Genomic DNA, 17,838 nt, shown 5'->3' with positions numbered 1-17,838 from the left:
AATTGTGTGATTTCTCGAATACCAATAATAATGATTTCCTTAGTACTCCGATTGCCCCTCTTAATAATGATGAGTCTTGTGAAATCAATACCGCTTTGCTGAATCTACTTATGAAAGATGAATTCGCCGGCCTTCCTAGTGAAGATGCCTCTACTCATCTAAACAATTTTGTTTATTTGTGTGATATGCAAAAGAAGAAAGATACAGATAACAATATTGTCAAATTTAAGTTATTTCCGTTTTCACTTAGAGATCGTGCTAAAATTTAGTTTTGGTCTTTGCCTAAAAATAGTATTGATTCTTGGAACAAGTGCAAAGATGCTTTTATCTCTAAGTATTTTCATCCCGCTAAGATCATCACTCGTAGGAACGATATTATGAATTTTAAACAACTTGATCATGAGCATGTTGCCCAATCTTGGGAAAGAATGAAATTGATGCTTCGCAATTGCCCTACTCATGGTTTGAATTTATGGATGATCATACAAAAATTTTATGCCGGATTAAAATTTTCTTTTAGAAATCTTTTAGATTCAGCCGCGGGAGGCACATTTATGGAAATTACGTTAGGATATGCTACAAAATTTCTTTATAATATTATGGCTAATTATTCTCAATGGCATACCGAAAGATCTTCTAGTAAAAAGGTGCATGCTATAGAAGAAATCAATGTTTTGAGTGAAAAGATGGATGAACTTATGAAGATGTTTGCTACTGAAAATACTTCTCTTGATCCCAATGATATGCCTTTATCTACTTTGATTTAGAATAATAATGAATCTATGGATGTGAATTTTGTTGGTAGGAATAGTTTTGGAAATAGCGCGTATAGAGGGAATTTTAATCCTAGGCCTTATCCTAGTAATCCTTCTAATAATTATGGAAATTCCTACAACAACTCTTATGGAAATTTTAATAAGATGCCCTCTGAATTTGAGAGTAGTGTTAAAGAGTTTATGAATTCACAAAAGAATTTTAATGCTTTGCTCGAAGAGAAATTGCTTAAAGCTGATGATTTGGCTAGGAACGTTGATAGAATTTCTCTTGAAATTGATTCTTTAAAGCTTAGATCTATTCCTCCTAAGCATGATATCAATGAGTCTCTCAAAGCTATGATAATTTCCTTTGATGAGTGCAAGGAAAGAACCGCTAGGATGCGTGCTTCCAAAGATGCCTTTATTAAAGCGTGTTCTTCCGATTCCTATGAAAATCAAGATGAAGATCTAAAAGTTATTGATGTGTCCCCTATTAAATCTTTGTTTTACAATATGAATCTTGATGAAACTGAATATGATCTTCCTTTACCTAGAAGGCGTTCTAAGAATTCAGAGTTTCTAGATCTTGATGATGAAATTGATTAAAGTGGGATCGGAAGAAATAAAACTCTTGATGTTGCTAAACCCACTATTTTGGATCTCCAGGAATTTAATTATGAAAATTTCTCTTTGATTGGTTGTATTTCCTTGTTGCAATCCGTGCTAGATTCTCCTCATGCTTATAGTCAAAATAAGGCCTTTACCGAACACATTGTTGATGCCTTGATGCAATCGTATGAAGAAAAACTTGAGCTGAAAGTTTCTATCCCTAGAAAACTCTATGATGAGTGGGAACCTACTATTAAAGTTAAAATTAAATATTATGAGTTTCATGCCTTGTGTGATTTGGGTGCTAGTGTGTCCACTATTCCCAAAACTTTGTGTGATTTGCTAGATTTCCGTGACTTTGAAGATTGCTCTCTAAACTTGCATCTTCCGGATTCCACTATTAAAAAGCCTATGGGAAGAATTAATGATGTTCTTATTGTTGAAAATAGGAATTATGTTCCCGTAGATTTTATCGTTCTTGATATATATTGCAATCCTTCATGTCCTATTATTCTTGGTAGACCTTTCTTGGGAACGATTGGTGTGATTATTGATATGAAGGAAGGGGATATTAGATTCCAATTTCCCTTGCGAAAGGGTATGGAACACTTCCCTAGAAAGAAAATAAAATTAGCATATGAATCTATCATGAGATCCACTTATGGATCGCCTACCAAAGATGGCAAAACCTAGATCTATCCTTGCTTTTATGCCTAGCTAAGGGCGTTAAATGATAGCACTTGTTGGGAGGCAACCCAATTTTATTTTGTGTTTTTTGTTTTTGCTTATGCTTAGGAATAAATAATCCATCTACTTTCTGTTTAGATGTGGTTTTATGTTTTAATTAGTGTTTGTGCCAAGTAGAACCTATAGGATAATCTACGATGATAGTTGATTTGATTCTGCTGAAAAATGGAAACTTTGCCCTCACGAGAAAAAATTCAATATATCACAGAAACGTGATTTTGCATTGATTCGTTTTGCTGATGATCAATAAACAAATTTTCCAGTACGTCCTATTTTGGTAGAATTTTTAGAGTTCCAGAAGTTTGCGTTGGTTACAGATTGCTACAGACTGTTCTGTTTTTGACAGATTCTGTTTTTCGTGTGTTGTTTGCTTATTTCAATGCATCTATGGCTAATAAATTAGTTTATAAACCATAAGGAAGTTGGAATACAGTAGGTTTAACACCAATATAAATAAATAATGAGTTCATTACAGTACCTTAAAGTAGTCTTTTGATTTCTTTCACTAACGGAGCTCACGAGATTTCTATTGAGTTTTGTGTTGTGAAGTTTTCAAGTTTTGGGTGAATTCTTTTGATGGATTATGGAACAAAGAGTGGCAAGAGCCTAAGCTTGGGGATGCCCATGGCACCCCCAAGATAATCCAAGGACACCAAAAATTCAAAGCTTGGGGCGCGCCCTGCCTCGTGGGCCCCCTGTTGCTCCACCGACGTACTCCTTCCTCCTATATATACCTACGTACCCCCGTCAGATCAAATACGGAGCCAAAAACCTAATTCCACCGCCGCAACTTTCTGTATCAACGAGATACCATCTTGGGGCCTGTTCCAGAGCTCCGCCGGAGAGGGCATCTACCACGGAGGGCTTCTACATCAACACCATAGCCTCTCCGATGAAGTGTGAGTAGTTTACTTCAGACCTTCGGGTCCATAGCTAGTAGCTAGATGGCTTCTTCTCTCTTTTTGGATCTCAATACAATGTTCTCCCCCTCTCTTGTGGAGATCTATTCGATGTAATCTTCTTTTTGCGGTGTGTTTGTTGAGACCAATGAATTGTGGGTTTATGATCCAGCTTATCTATGAACAATATTTGATTCTTCTCTGAATTCTTTTATGTATGATTGAGTTATCTTTGCAAGTCTCTTCGAATTATCCGTTTGGTTTGGCCAACTAGATTGGTAGTTCTTGCAATGGGAGAAGTGTTTAGCTTTGGGTTCAATCTTGCGGTGTCCTTACCGAGTGACAGAAAGGGTTGTAAGGCACGTATTGTATTGTTGCCATTGAGGATAACAAGATGGGGTTTTTATCATATTGCATGAATTTATCCCTCTACATCAGGTCATCTTGCTTAAGGCGTTACTCTATTTTTAACTTAATACTCTAGATGCATGCTGGATAGCGGTCGATGAGTGGAGTAATAGTAGTAGATGCAGAATCGTTTCGATCTACTTGACTTGGACATGATGCCTATATACATGATCATACCTAGATAACCTCATAATTATTTGCTTTTCTATCAATTGCTCAACAGTAATTTGTTCACCCACCGTAGAATACTTATGCTCTTGAGAGAAGCCACTAGTGAAACCTATGGCCCCCGGGTCTATTCTCATCATATCAACCTCCATTACTTTATTACTTCCTTTGTTTTCACTTTGCCTTTTACTTTTCACTTTGCATCTCTATATCAAAAATTCCAAAAATATTATTTATTATCTCTATCAGATCTCACCCTCGTAAGTGACCGTGAAGGGATTGACAATCGCTAATCGCGTTGGTTGCGAGTAGCTATCTTTTTGTGTAGGTACGAGGGACTCGTGCGTGATCTCCTACTAGATTGATACCTTGGTTCTCAAAAAATGAGGGAAATACTTACGCTACTTTACTGCATCATCCTCTCCTCTTCGGGGAAATCCAACGCAGTGCTCAAGAGGTAGCAGTGACCGACTTGGAGAAGGCGCTCCAGGAGCGCGATCGCACCATTGATCGGGAGCGGCACGGTACATTGCTCGAAGTGCAAAACCTGGAAGAGTCATTCTCTAGTAAGTGCTTTTCTTGGATTCTGCCGTGTTGGGATCCGACTTCTTGTCTTTGGTGCCATTTTTCTTACTTGCTTCTTTTCCTGGCAGGGGCCTTCCCGGAGACGCATCAGCTGGTGGAGGAGGCCGTCCGCTTCTAGAGCGACCCGTTGGGGGTCGTTGGCTCCGGGACCAATCCATAGGTTGCCAGGACCTTTCCGGAGATCGTGACCGCCACCGAGGCTCATCTTCGGGTCTTCGGCAATCAGATGGGGCGGCTCTCCCAAGCCGCCATGGCGATGACGGCGGCCTTGTGGCTGGGCTCCGTTTTGCCGAGCAGCTTCACACGGCTACGCGCTGGCTGGAGATGGGGCCGGACCGGCTCCATGAGTGGCGGGTTTCGACCACCCATGCCAGCACCGAGATGGCACTCCGGTTTGCCTTGTCCTGGCACCCGGACCTGCAGCTGGATGCATTGATGGGCCAGTGGGCCGGCCCAGAGCACCAGCTGCAGGAGCAGGCCGGCCGGATTGCTTCCCGGGCCAGCTACATCGTCGGGTTTGCCTTCCATGACGAGTTCCACCCGGAGCGGGCGGAGGATGGCGAAGCCATGCCTGGCGACGACTACGGCCTGCTTCTGCACGACCCGGAGGGCAGCTCCGAGGAGACGGGCATCTAACGCGGTGGAGATGCCGAGGAGGACGACACCGGCACCTCGGTGGACCCATAGGCCGCCGTGGGGGAGCTATCGACTGCGCGACCCGAAGGCGGAGACGCCTGAGGCCATCCTGTCTAAGCTTAGAGAAAATTTGCCTTAGGTAGCAGGTCCACCCACCCACTGGTTTTTTGTGTGTATTGAACTCTGGCCATGGGCCCTGTCTTTTAACATTATGTGATGTGTATATTTTGTGGATGCCTGTGCTTCTGATCTTTGTTTTTGAACCGATTTCTTGCGCTTTTCGTCTCTCGAACCTCCCCCCCCCCCCCCGCGAGTCTGACGGCCGAAGCTCCGGTCCGTGACAAGGAGTTTGGTTTTTTGAGAGGAACGCGCAATACTTAGGCTTTCAAAATGTTGAGCGTGAGCGAAACACCCACTAGGCCGGCTGGCGGCAATCCGGCGAAGCCGGTTGGCAGGCAGCCGGTCGTGCGGCCATTTTTTTTAAAGGTGACGGGCCGAGTTGGTCGAGCCGGTGGCCTTTGACTTAGCATTTGAAGTGTGCTGGAGCTCTGGCCCGCTGTGCTTGCCAGCCAACAGACGAAGCCGTATCTGTGGCCTAGGGCGAAGTGGGGGGCCGCGGCGTCCTTAGCACGTCAGGAATCACCATGGAAGGCGGCGGGTGGTGATCAAGCCGACCAGCCCCCGAGCCCCCGGGTCGAGCGAGTCGGACCGGTGGCTAGGTTAGGAGCAAAGTGTTGCACAAATGTAGGAGACATCTTGGTCGGAAAAGGCAGCCCCCGAGCATCGTTCGGGGACTCCATAGTTTCATGTGTTTACAAAAGGCAGCGATACATACATTTGTATGGCTAACTGTAAAACGGGCGGAGGAGTTCCGCGTTCCATGGCTTGGTCGTTTCTTCACTGGCAGTGTCTCTCTTGTGCTTGTTCGTCTTGCGAGCGTCCCTGAGGTACTAGGCGTTGCGACCGCATAGGGCCCTGCTGACGATTGTCGAATTTCGGGTTCCAGCAGACCCTCAAGGTTTGAACTCTGGGGTGCGCACGGTGATCACACCTCCTACCTACCCACGTCTCGTCGCCTCGCAAGGATCTAAACTACACGAAGAACAACACAAGGGACACGAGGTTTATACTAGTTTGGGCCACCATTGTGGTGTAATACCCTACTCTAGTTTGTGGTGTGGTGGATTGCCTCAGGGGCTGATGATGAACAATACAAGGGAAGAACTGCCTCGCGAGGGGAGGAGTTCTTGTGGAGGTGATGCCTCTTTGGAAGGATTGAATCCGGATCCCTTTCTTCTGTGGTGGCTAGCCCTATTTATAGAGCGAGGCCTTGGTCCTCTTCCCCAAATATTGAGCGGGAAGGGAGCCAACAATTGGCCATTTTGAAGGGGAACATCTAGTGCACTTATCCTGGCTAAAGTCGGTCCTCGCCTGCCAAAGACTCTGACGGTGACGCCGGCTTGGGCTCCACGATGACCTCCATCCTGCCGTTCTGCTGGTCTTGGTCTCGTTGCACCGAAATGGTTGCCTTTACTTGATACTCTCGCTTGCGCTTTCCCCCTTTGCACCAAAGAGGAAACAAGGACTCTGCGCAGGCCGTCACCCGCCTGGCGCCCGCCTAGCTTTGGTCGTCATGGCTTGCGTCACGGGCACCTCGCGAGGTACCCTGCCTTGATCTCTCCGCCTCCTCGCGAGCCAGCCTGACGAGGCTGTGCCCGAGGAAGCTTCCCATCGTCTGCCCCGCGAGGCTTGGCCCCTCGCGAGGGTCTTGAGCACGTGTTGATGAAGATGGGCCATACTGGGCCACTCCTTGAACCACGCCGTAGGCCGCAGGCACGCAAGTCTGGGTACCCCCGTTCCCAGAACTCCGACAACGATGAAGGCTCCCTCCCATGGAGAGGACACGTTGTGCTAGCCGACTTGCTCTTGGACGAGTTGGAGGATGAGGTCGCCCTCACGGAATGCGAGGGGCTTGATCTTCTTGTTGTGGTAGTGCCTCAGGCCTGCTGGTAGATGGCTGAATGGCTGAGCGCTAAGAGACGCGCCTCTTCGAGTAAGTAAACGCCATCTTCACGGGCTTCCTTGGCTTCGGCTTCAGTGTACATCGCGACATGCGGCGAGTCGAAATCGACATCGGTCGGGAAGATGGCTTCGGCTCCATAAACAAGGAAGAACGGGGTGAACCCAGTCGACCTGTTCGGCGTGGTTCCAAGATTCCAGAGGACGGCCGACAACTCGTCGAGCCAGCTGCCGGGTGTGCGAATGAGTGGCTCAAAGAGCCGCGGCTTGATGCCGGATAGAATGAGGCCCTTGGCCCGCTCGACCTGACTGTTGGACTATAGGTGCGCAACGGAGGCCAAGTTGAGGCGGATGCTGGAGACGGAGCAGTATTGCGCGAGCGTGCCCTTGGCGAAGTTTGTGTTATTCGGCATGACGTAGCATACGGCTATGTCTTTGACAAACCGGACGGCTGCTAGTCCCTCCAGTTTCTTGATTGGCCATGCTTCGATCCATTTGGTGAACTTGTCCACTACCACCAGCAAATGTGTCATGCCGCCTCGAGCTATTTTGAATGGTCCCACCATGTCGAGTCCCCAGACCGCGAAGGGCCAGGCGATCAGGATGGTGCGGAGTGCTGACACCGGCTGGTGGCAGTGCTTGCTGAAGCGCTGGCATCCCTCGCACTTGAGGATGAGTGACTCGGCATCTTGGAGGGTCGTAGGCCAGTAGAAACCATGGCGGGACGCCTTGGCCACTAGGGATCACGACGCGGCGTGGTGCCCGCATTCGCCCTGGTGTATGTCGAGGAGGATGTCGATGCCTTGGTCCTGGTCGATGCAGCGCTGGAACACGCTGGTGGGGCTGCGCTTGACGAGCTCGTTGTTGATGATTCTATAGGCGGGCGCCCGGCATTGCACCTTCCAGGCCTCGGTCTCGTCCATGGGGAGAGCCCGTTCTCCAGGAACTCCGAGATGTGTAGGGCCCAAGACGGAGCCGTCACCACGATGAAGACGGCCACCAGGGTGGGTTCCGGGTCGGCAGTCCTCGAGCCGGATTGAGCAACCCCCAAGTTGGGGATGGCGGCAGTCGGGTTGAGGATGATGGTGGCCGGGTTGGTGGCTTCGATCTGCGTCCTGAGTTTTGCAGCCCCCGAGCCAGGTTGAGGCGCGGCCGGGTTATCCGGACATGGATGGACTCGGAGTCCGGAGACGGCTTGACGGATGGCTTGTGCAGGTGCTCGAGGGAGACGCCGGACGGGATGGACTGCCAGGATGAGGCAATCTTGGCGAGCGTGTTAGCTGCCTCGTTCTCCTCGCGCATGACATGGAGGAACTCGCAGCCTTCGAAGGATCCGGACAGCTTCTGGACGAGGAAGCGGTAGCTTGCCATATTGGAGTTGCGGGTGTCCCACTTGTCGGAGCATTGCTGCACCACCAGGTCCGAGTCGCCATAGCACAGGATGTGCTGGATGCCAAGTTCCTTGGTGAGCCGGAGGCCATGCACAAGGGCTTCATACTCGGCGACGTTGTTGGAGGCGGCGAAGTGGATCTAGAGCGCATAGCGAAGTCAGTCGCCCTTCGGGGAAGACAGCACAATGCCGACCCCTAGGCCGAGTCGCATCTTGGAGCCGTTGAAGTGCATGCGCCAGTGCGTCAACTCCGGAGGTGGCGGCATGTACTGAGTCTCGGTCCAGTCGACGAGGAAGTCGGCCAGGGCCTGGGGCTTGATCATGGTGCGGGGCTCGTAGAGGATGGTGTGGCCAGCTAGCTCGAGCGCCCTGGCGACTCGGCCAGAGGCGTCCCGGCACCCGATGATCTCGCTGAGGGTAGTCGTGCTGACCACGGTGATGACATGCTCCTAAAAATACTGCTTCAGTTTCTTGGCGGTAAAGTACACGCCATAACACATCTTTTGGTAATGAGGGTAGTTCTGCTTGGAGGCGGAGAGCACTTCGCTCAGATAGTAGACCGGATGCTGGACGGCTTGAACCTTGCCCTTCTCTGGTCGCTCGACCACCAACACCGTGCTGACCGATCGTGAGGTGACGGCAATATAGAGCAGCAGCGGCTCCTTCTCGGCTGGTACGGCCAGGATGGGTGTGGTGGTGAGCATGCGCTTTAGGTCCCAGAAAGCTTCGTCCTCTTGGCCGTTCCATTCAAACGGTGTCGTCTTCTTCATCACCTGGTATAGGGGCAAGGCCCTCTCGCCCAGCCGGCTGAGAAACCGACTGACCGAGGCCAAATAGCAGGTGAATTTCTGGACATCGCGCAGCCGGGCCGGCTTGCGCATGCGCTCGATGGCCTTGATCTTCTCCGGGTTAGCCTCAATGCCACGCTCCGAGACGAGGAAGCCGAGTAGCTTTCTAATCAGGACGCTGAAAACGCATTTCTCCGGGTTGAGCTTGACCTTGTATTCGCGCAGGTTGATGAACGTTTCTCAGGTCATCGAGGAGAGTGAGGTGCTACTTGGTCTTCACCATGATGTCGTCCATGTAAACGTGGATATTGCTACCGAGTTGCGTCAGCAAGCATTTCTGCATGCAGCGCTGGAAGGTGGCGCTGGCATTCTTCAAGCCGAACGACATGGTGTTGTAGCAATACGCCCCAAAGGGCATGATGAAAGACGTCTTCAGGGCGTCGGCCGGGTCCAGCTTGATCTGGTGGTAGCCGGAGTAAGCGTCCAGGAAGGACAGGAGCTTGCAACCGGCAGTTGAGTCGATGACTTGGTCGATCCGCGGGAGGGCGACCGGATCCTTGGGACAGGCCTTGTTCAGGCTCGTGTAGTTGATACACATGCACCAGGTCTTGTTTTTCTTCTGGACGAGGAATGGGCTAGCCAGCCACTCGGGGTGGAACACTTCCATGATGAAGCCATCCGCCAAAAGCTTGGTGACCTCTTCACCGATGGTTCTTCTCTTCTCTTCGGAAAATCATCGTAGGGGTTGGCGGACAGGCTTGGCGTCCTTGCGGACGTGCAGTTTGTGCTCGGCGTACTTCCTTGGGATACCTGACATGTCCTTTGGGGTCCATGCAAAGATATCCCAATTCTCACGGAGGAAGTCGACGAGCTCTCCTTCCTATTTGCTGTCGAGGCGGGTGCCTATGACCACATACTTGCTGCAGCTGGGCTGGGTTCAGCTTCACTTTCTTGGTCTCCTAGGAGGGCTTGAAGGCGGCCTCGTCAGCCAGCTCTTCGGTCAGGATCGGCGCGGCTGACGCTTCACCGGCCAGGGCGACGATCCGGTCGAGTTGGCGCTGCTCCTCGGCTATGACCAGTGACTCGGCCAGCTTGGCACCGTCTCGGGTGCATTCCAGGGACTTGTGGTAGTCGCCGGTGATGGTGATGAGGCCCTTGGGACCCGACAGCTTCATCTTTAGGTAGGGGTAGTGGGGGACCGCCATGAACTTGGCGAGCGCGGGTCGGCCCAGTAGTGCGTGGTACGCACTAGACAGGTCCACCACCTTGAACCAGATTCGTTCCTGCCGGAAGTGGCTACTGTCGCCGAACAGGATGTCGAGCTGGACCCGGTCGATGGGGGAGCAGGAGAGGTTGGGAACGATGTCGTGGAAGATCGTTTGAGTTGGCTCCAGGTCCTTGGCCTGGAGGCCAAGCTTGGTCATGGTGTCGCGGTAGAGGATGTTGATGTTGCTGCCGCCGTCGATGAGGACTCGGGAGAACTTCCACGTGCTTCGCGGCGCGACGATGGTGGGGGATAGGACGAGGGCGTAGCCACCCGGATTCGGCATGACAGCTGGGTGGTCCTCCCGGGACCAGGTGACCGGGCGGTCCGACCAGTGCATGAATTCCGGCTTGGTCGGGATGATCGTGTTCACCTCCTGCCGGTGGAGACGTTCGTTGCGCTTGTCATCGCCGATGCTGGTGAAGACGACGTAGGCCGTGTTCTTGTCCGGGTAGGCGTCGTCGCGCATGGCACCGTTGGCCGGAGGCGGTGGAGGAGGCGGAGGCGGATGGCCCGCGCCTAGAGCCGGAGCCGGAGGAGGCGGGACGTCGCCCCTCATGATGTGCTTGGTGAAGCCCCACTACCGATGTGTGTGCGTCGACGTCCTCGTGCCGCTGTGGTGCTTGCAGGGAGCGTCGAGCATCTCCTCGAAGCTCATGGCGGGCTGCCATGCCGTCTTGCCAGTCTGTCGGCGTTTGGCTGCTGGGTCGGCCGCCGGCCCGGTGGCCGCGACGAGTCAGCTGTCATAGCACTGAGCCTGCTGATCGACCTTGCGCTTGTGGTTCTGCTGGTTGTGCTGCTGCCGGCTGCCTTCTCCCACCGACTTTGGAGGGGGAACCGGCTTTGCTTTGCCGACTTCATCCAGCGCAACATGGATCTTCATGGCGGAGTCGGCGTTGGTGTACTTGTCCGCCGTCACAATGAGCACGGCCATGGTGGCCGGCTCAGAGCGCAAGAGCTTGTGCTTGAGGAGGGTGCCGTCTCGGCACCCGTTGATGAAGTACTGGATTGCTTGGACCTCGTAGATGCCCTCGCAGCTGTTCTGGAGCTCGGTCCAGCGTGCGAGGTATTCGCGGCCGATTTCCGTCGGCCCCTGCACACACATGGCGAGCTGGCTGGGGCGGCCGGGTCGCCGGTAGGTTCCTGTGAAGTTGCGGAGGAAGGCCTGCTCGAAGTCAACCCACGTGTTGATGCTGCCCACTGGCAGGCTGTTCAGCCAGGTGTGGGCTGACCCTTGGAGCATGAGCGGTGCGTAGTGCACGACGAGCCGGTGGTTGCCACCGGTGATGCCGATGGCGGTGATGTAGTCGGTGAGCCAGTCCTCCGGCTTCACGGTTCCATTGTACTCGGGGGTGTCGTGGGGGAGCGTGAACCCTTTTGGAAAGGGCTCCTCTCGGATGTGTGGGCCGAAGCATGCCGGTCCGATGGCGCCGCCTTCGTCCACCTCCAGGGAGAAAGCAAGCCGGTCGAGGCGATGGCGGGCGTCGGTGTCATCGATGGCGCGTGCACCGAGTTGGCTGGCGACTGGGCCACGGTGGGCCGGGTCGGTTGGAGCCGGACACCGGCCTGGTTGGTCGGGTCTGCATCGGTTTCCCGAGCCCGGCTCGTCGCCCAATATAGGATCGGAAGTATGTCTAGAGGGGGGGTGATTAGACTACTTGACCAATTAAAAACCTAAACTTTTCCCAATTTTAGTCATTGGCAGATTTTAGCTATCTTAGCATAAGTCAAGCAATCTTCACACAATTCAAGCAAGCATGCAAAGAGTATATGAGCAGCGGAAAGTAAAGCATGCAACTTGCAAGAATATAAAGGGGAAGTGTTTGGAGATTTCAAACGCAATATGAGACGCGAATGTTTTTGTCGTGGTTCCGATAGGTGGTGCTATCGTACATCCACGTTGATGGAGACTTCAACCCACGAAGGGTAACGGTTGCGCGAGTCCACGGAGGGCTCCACCCACGAAGGGTCCACGAAGAAGCAACCTTGTCTATCCCACCATGGCCGTCGCCCACGAAGGACTTGCCTCACTAGCGGTAGATCTTCACGAAGTAGGCGATCTCCTTGCCCTTACAAACTCCTTGGTTCAACTCCACAATCTTGTCGGAGGCTCCCAAGTGACACCTAGCCAATCTAGGAGACACCACTCTCCAAGAAGTAACAAATGGTGTGTTGATGATGAACTCCTTGCTCTTGTGCTTCAAATGATAGTCTCCCCAACACTCAACTCTCTCTCACAGGATTTGGATTTGGTGGAAAGAAGATTTGAGTGGAAAGCAACTTGGGGAAGGCTAGAGATCAAGATTCATATGGTAGGAATGGAATATCTTGGCCTCAACACATGAGTAGGTGGTTCTCTCTCAGAAATGGTAAGTTGGAAGTGTAGGTTCGTTCTGATGGCTCTCTCCACGAATGAAGAGGAGGTGGAGGGGTATATATAGCCTCCACACAAAATCTAACCGTTACACACAATTTACCAATCTCGGTGGGACCGAATCAACAAACTCGGTCAGACCGATTTAGTAAACCTAGTGACCGTTAGGATTTTCGGTGGGACCGACATGCAACTCGGTAGGACCGATATGCTTAGGGTTAGGGCATAACGTAATCTCGGTGAGACCGATTACACAAACTCGGTGAGACCGATTTTGGTAATAAGCTAACCAGAGAGTTGGTCAGGTAAACTCGATGGGACCGGTTTGCTCTTTTCGGTTGGACCGAAATGTTATGAAAAGGAAACAGAGAGTTTACATTGCAATCTCGGTGGGACCGATCGCTCACTTCGGTTAGATCGAAACGTTACGAAGGGAAACCGAGAGATTACAATCCCATCTCGGTGAGACCGAGATCCCTATCGGTGAGACCGATTTGCCTAGGGTTTGTGGCAGTGGCTATGACATCTGAACTCGGTGGCGCCGGATAGAAAGAATCGTGGGGCCGAGTTTGACTTTTGGTTTAGGTCATATGTGGATATGAGAAAGTAGTTGAGGGTTTTTGGAGCACATCACTAAGCACTGTGGAGCAAGAAACTCATTAAGCAACACCTCATCCCTCCTTGATAGTATTGGCTTTTCCTATAGACTCAATGTGATCTTGGATCACTAAAATGTAAAATGTAGAGTCTTGAGTTTTTGAGCTTGAGGCAATCCTTTTATCCTTAGAATTTTGAGGGATCCACTTTCCTCATCCATGCCATGCCATTCATTGAGCTTTTCCTGAAATGTTTGTCTTGGAATGATGTTAGCTCAATGAGCTATATGTTGTTAGGAATTACCAAAACCACCTAGGGATAGTTGCACTTTCAATCTCCCCCTTTTTTGGTAATTGATGACAACATATAGATCAAAGCTTCGACAAATTGTAATAAGATTGAAAACATCGTCGCTTTGAGAAGTATGTGATAGGCAAGAGCTCCCCCTAAATGTGTGCATAGTTTAAGATTTGCTTTGGACTGCAAATGCACAAGGAGTTAGGCTCATGGGTTACTCTTTCATGTCACATACATCTTGGTGGAGCGCTCAAAATAATAAAGATTGAATACATGCACTCATCACCAAGCAAAGTGAATGATCATATAAAGATAAATGAGATATTGTCATCCAACAAGCATAAATGTAGCATATGATCAAACACATGATCATCATTGTATCACACAGGCAATAAAGTAGTATCTCAAGCAAGCAAAAGCAAATAAAGTTCAACCACAAAGACAAGAGAGAACAAAAGCAAACTCTCTCTCTCTCTCTCGAAGCCTATGATCTATACATTTTTCTCCCCCTTTGGCAACAAGTTACCAAAAAGTTCATAGAAAATGCATAGTACTAGATCGACTCTCAGGCTTGGTCTTGATGTGGTGGTGTAGATATGACTCCAAGGACGAAGGCTTCAGTTGATGTGGATGGAGCTGGAGGAGTAGGTGCTGGAGCTGGTGGCATTGAAGCTGTAGCAGGTGCAGATGAAGTGGCTCTGGTGTCTGTTACTGGCACTGCAACTAATCTCTGAGCTCTAGGCACTCTGGTAAATGCATCAGGGGTTGTTTTGCCCTTCCTCTCCTGCATATCATCCTGAAGCTGCTCCACAATAGACTGGATCTCAATTACTTTCACATCTAAGTCATAGAACTTTTGTTCCATGATTCTTTCTAGGCTCTCCTGGTTTTGAGTTAGGGTGGCCAACCCTTTCTCAATCCTCAGTGTGGATGCTATCAAGGAACCAAGTTGATCCTACTTGCTCTTCAGAAAGTACTCAGATGCCTCATCAATTGTTGGCATCTTGGCAGCCTTCTCCTTCTTTGCCTTCTCCTTCTTCTCTTGTGCTTACACTGAAGATGGTTCATTTTCATTCATAACCACTTGGTTGTCCTCAAAATCTGGATAGATAGCAAAGTGTTCCTTGTCCAACATATAGGTGCCAGTGCCCATCTTAGAGTTGATCAGCTCCTGGATCTGTGGGGCATACCCACAACTTCTCTTTTGGTCAGCTGCTGTCCTCTTGATAGTCTCAACTATGAGGCTCATGACCTTGAACTTCTATGGCACATCAAATATGTGTAGCAAGTTTATTGCATGGCCTCTGATCATGTTATGGTCACCGGACTTGGGCAAGAGAGTGTGCCTAAGGATCCAGTTGATCGTTTGTAGTCCTGACAGAAGGAAATGGACAGACCCAAACTTGTGAGTCTCAAGAGCTTTATATGGGATCTCCTTGTACATGTGTGCCATTGAGTTGTCATCCATTTTCTTCTTGGAATACACATCCAAGTCATTAGCTTTCTCCTCTGGTGCATTGATCAGTTTTGCCCATTCTTCAATAGTGGACTGGTACCTTGTACCTTCAGACATCCAAACTATTCTGCCATCAGGATAAAAGTGAGATGTGGAGTAGAATTGCATTATGAGCTCATTATTCCACTTTGTGAACTTCTGTCCAACAAAGTCATCAACTTCACAACCCTTGAAGCTATCAAACACACCTGGGTAGTGTTCCTCATTCTCCTTCATGTATTTCCAGTCCACCCACCTCATGTCACAAACTATAGGTTTCTTGTCCAGCAGCACAGTCTCATAGAAATCCTGCTATTCCTTAGTGTGGAACTTGTAGTCAACAGCAGTCCTTCTCCTGATTGCATAAGGCTCAGACAACCTCCACTGTCTGATCCCTTCATCCTTCCTCAGCTTCATGTTCTCAGCCACTGGATGAGCATCATTGTGGTCTGGAATCTTAGGTTTCAGCTTTCTCAGAACTTGTCCTTCATCTTCTTCTTCTTCAGCAACTTCAGGCACTGGGCCTTGTTCTTCTCAGCAGCTGGTATGTTCCTGGTATTCCTCTTAGGTGCAGTCTTGGGCTTGGAGGCAGCTTTGGGTGCTTCTTTGGGCTTTGATGATGCAGCCCCTGACCTAATAGCATCACCCGTAAGCTTTTGAGTCTTCGGTGCTGGAGCAGCAGCCTCTTCTTCCTCTTCCTCTTCCATCATGGAAGGCTGTCCAACAACTCTGCCATGGTCTTCTTGACCCTTTCCTTCCTCTTCTTCCCTTCTGCAGTAGCCTCTTTGGGATCAGATTTCTCAGGTTCTTGAGTTGAAGCTCTAACTTTCAGCATAGGTGTCCTCTTGGCAGGGACCTTCCTTTTTAGACCTGGCTTTGTGGCTGCAGCTGAGCCATATTCCTTCTTGAGCACTATCTTCTTGGAAGTGGCCTCATGCTCAGCTGCCACATAGTCTTCATCCTCAGAGTCTGAGGTTCTCTTCCTTCTGGCCCTGGTGGCAGCTTTGGGCAAGTTGCTTGGGGTGCTCCTGCTTCCCTCATCTGAGGAACTAGAGGGACTAGTGCCCTCACTCATATGAATCTGCTCCTCTGGCTGGTTCTGGCTGTCACTTTGATCAAACATGCTGCAAACACTAACTTCCGACCCTGTGAATAGATGTAGATGAGATAGAATGGATGAGCATCACAAAATATAGAGGTTTTTGCAAAAGACTGATTCAAAAACTTAGTTTTAGTTTTCCACAGAAAGCATTTTGGATCTATCGATTTGTAAACTCGGTGATATCGAAGCAGCTTTTGGAACCTAAACTAGTGAACTCGGTCAGACCGAGTCACAGTTCGGTGGCACCGAGACTGCTAGGGTTTCACAGAATCCTGAACTCGGTCACACCAATTTGCAATTCTCGGTCAGACCGAGAATCACTTGTGCAATGGCTTTAGCCGAATCGGTGGAACCGAGTTCTTCAACTCGGTGGGTCCGAGATGGTTTCGGCGGAAACCTAACCCTAAATTTTCAATTCACATCTAATCTATGGATTGTTTTGACTGGATAGAATCGTTTTAATCGTGGCAAGAATCATGATGAACACAATGTGCTAGGAATCGGACCGGGATATCACTGTGATCGAGTCCATACCCTAGTTTGGCGATGAACTCTCTACGGCGGCAACGGCGGGGTTGAATTCCGTTGACGTCTGTGGAGACCAGCGACTGGAGGCGGCTGGCGATGAGGACGACGATCCGGAGACCCTGGAGGCAGAGCGAGCTATGCGCGGGCGAAGGGGTTCGAAGAAAGTTTCCAAATTTTTGCTCGTGAGTATATATAGCCCGACCCTGTCGGTGTGACCGAGTGGAACAACTCGGTGGCACCAAGATGCATAACTGTTGACAGTTACAGCAACTCGGTGTGACCGAGATGTTCAAATCGGTTGCACCGAGATGAAAACCCTAGATCGACTTAGTGATCTTGGTATGACTGAAATGGAAGAATCGGTTAGACCGAAACGCACAAAGAAGTTTTGGAAGTTTAAGTCTATGACGAATCGGGGACTCCGAGTGCTCCTCACACAGAGTGGTTCGAATCTGACTTGATCAAATTTTGTGATGTAGCATGAATAGAGTTTGAGACAAGAAAAGGATAGATAGCTAGAAAAGGTTCTTAGGCATTCTTGTTCATCCACTTGGCAAAAGAAAAAGAAGCCAATCAATCGAAGCAACAAGTGGATGTCCTCGAATGAGTTAAATATGCAACCAGCATGCTCACACAATAAAATGGCAAATGAAATATGTGGCAAAGCATGCACAACCAATTCTAGCATCTATCAAACAATTGGCGATGACTAGGTCATCTATATATGAGTATATTGACTTAGGAGTCAAATGAGAACATTTGATCATAGGTCATACTCATCGTTTAAGCTCAAGTGGGGTTACCACTTTTACATAATGCATTGATGTGTTCACACCATTAGAGTTGCTTTGACTCAATTCTTAGAGTTAAGCTCCCCCTAGATGTGAGATCCCCCCTTAGAGGGATGAACTAACCTTGGGTTTTGTCGATGATGACTTCATGTAGGTGTTGAAGATGTGGATGCTCAATGTTGATGAAGATCATTTGGAGCAATCCTTTGGAGTGAGTTGCACTTTCAATACCTACACGGGTTAGTCCCACAAGGAACAAACAAGTATATCCATAGACATAGAGTGATGCACACACAAGATGATGTCCATGAAAGCATTAGGTTACCTTGTCCCTTGTCTTACCAACATGAGGGTTTGTGACTCCTTGAACTAGTGCAAGATGTGGA

This window comes from Triticum aestivum, chromosome 3B, assembly GCF_018294505.1.
Source record: "Triticum aestivum cultivar Chinese Spring chromosome 3B, IWGSC CS RefSeq v2.1, whole genome shotgun sequence".
NCBI lineage: Eukaryota > Viridiplantae > Streptophyta > Magnoliopsida > Poales > Poaceae > Triticum > Triticum aestivum.
This window is presented reverse-complemented; position numbering follows the sequence as displayed.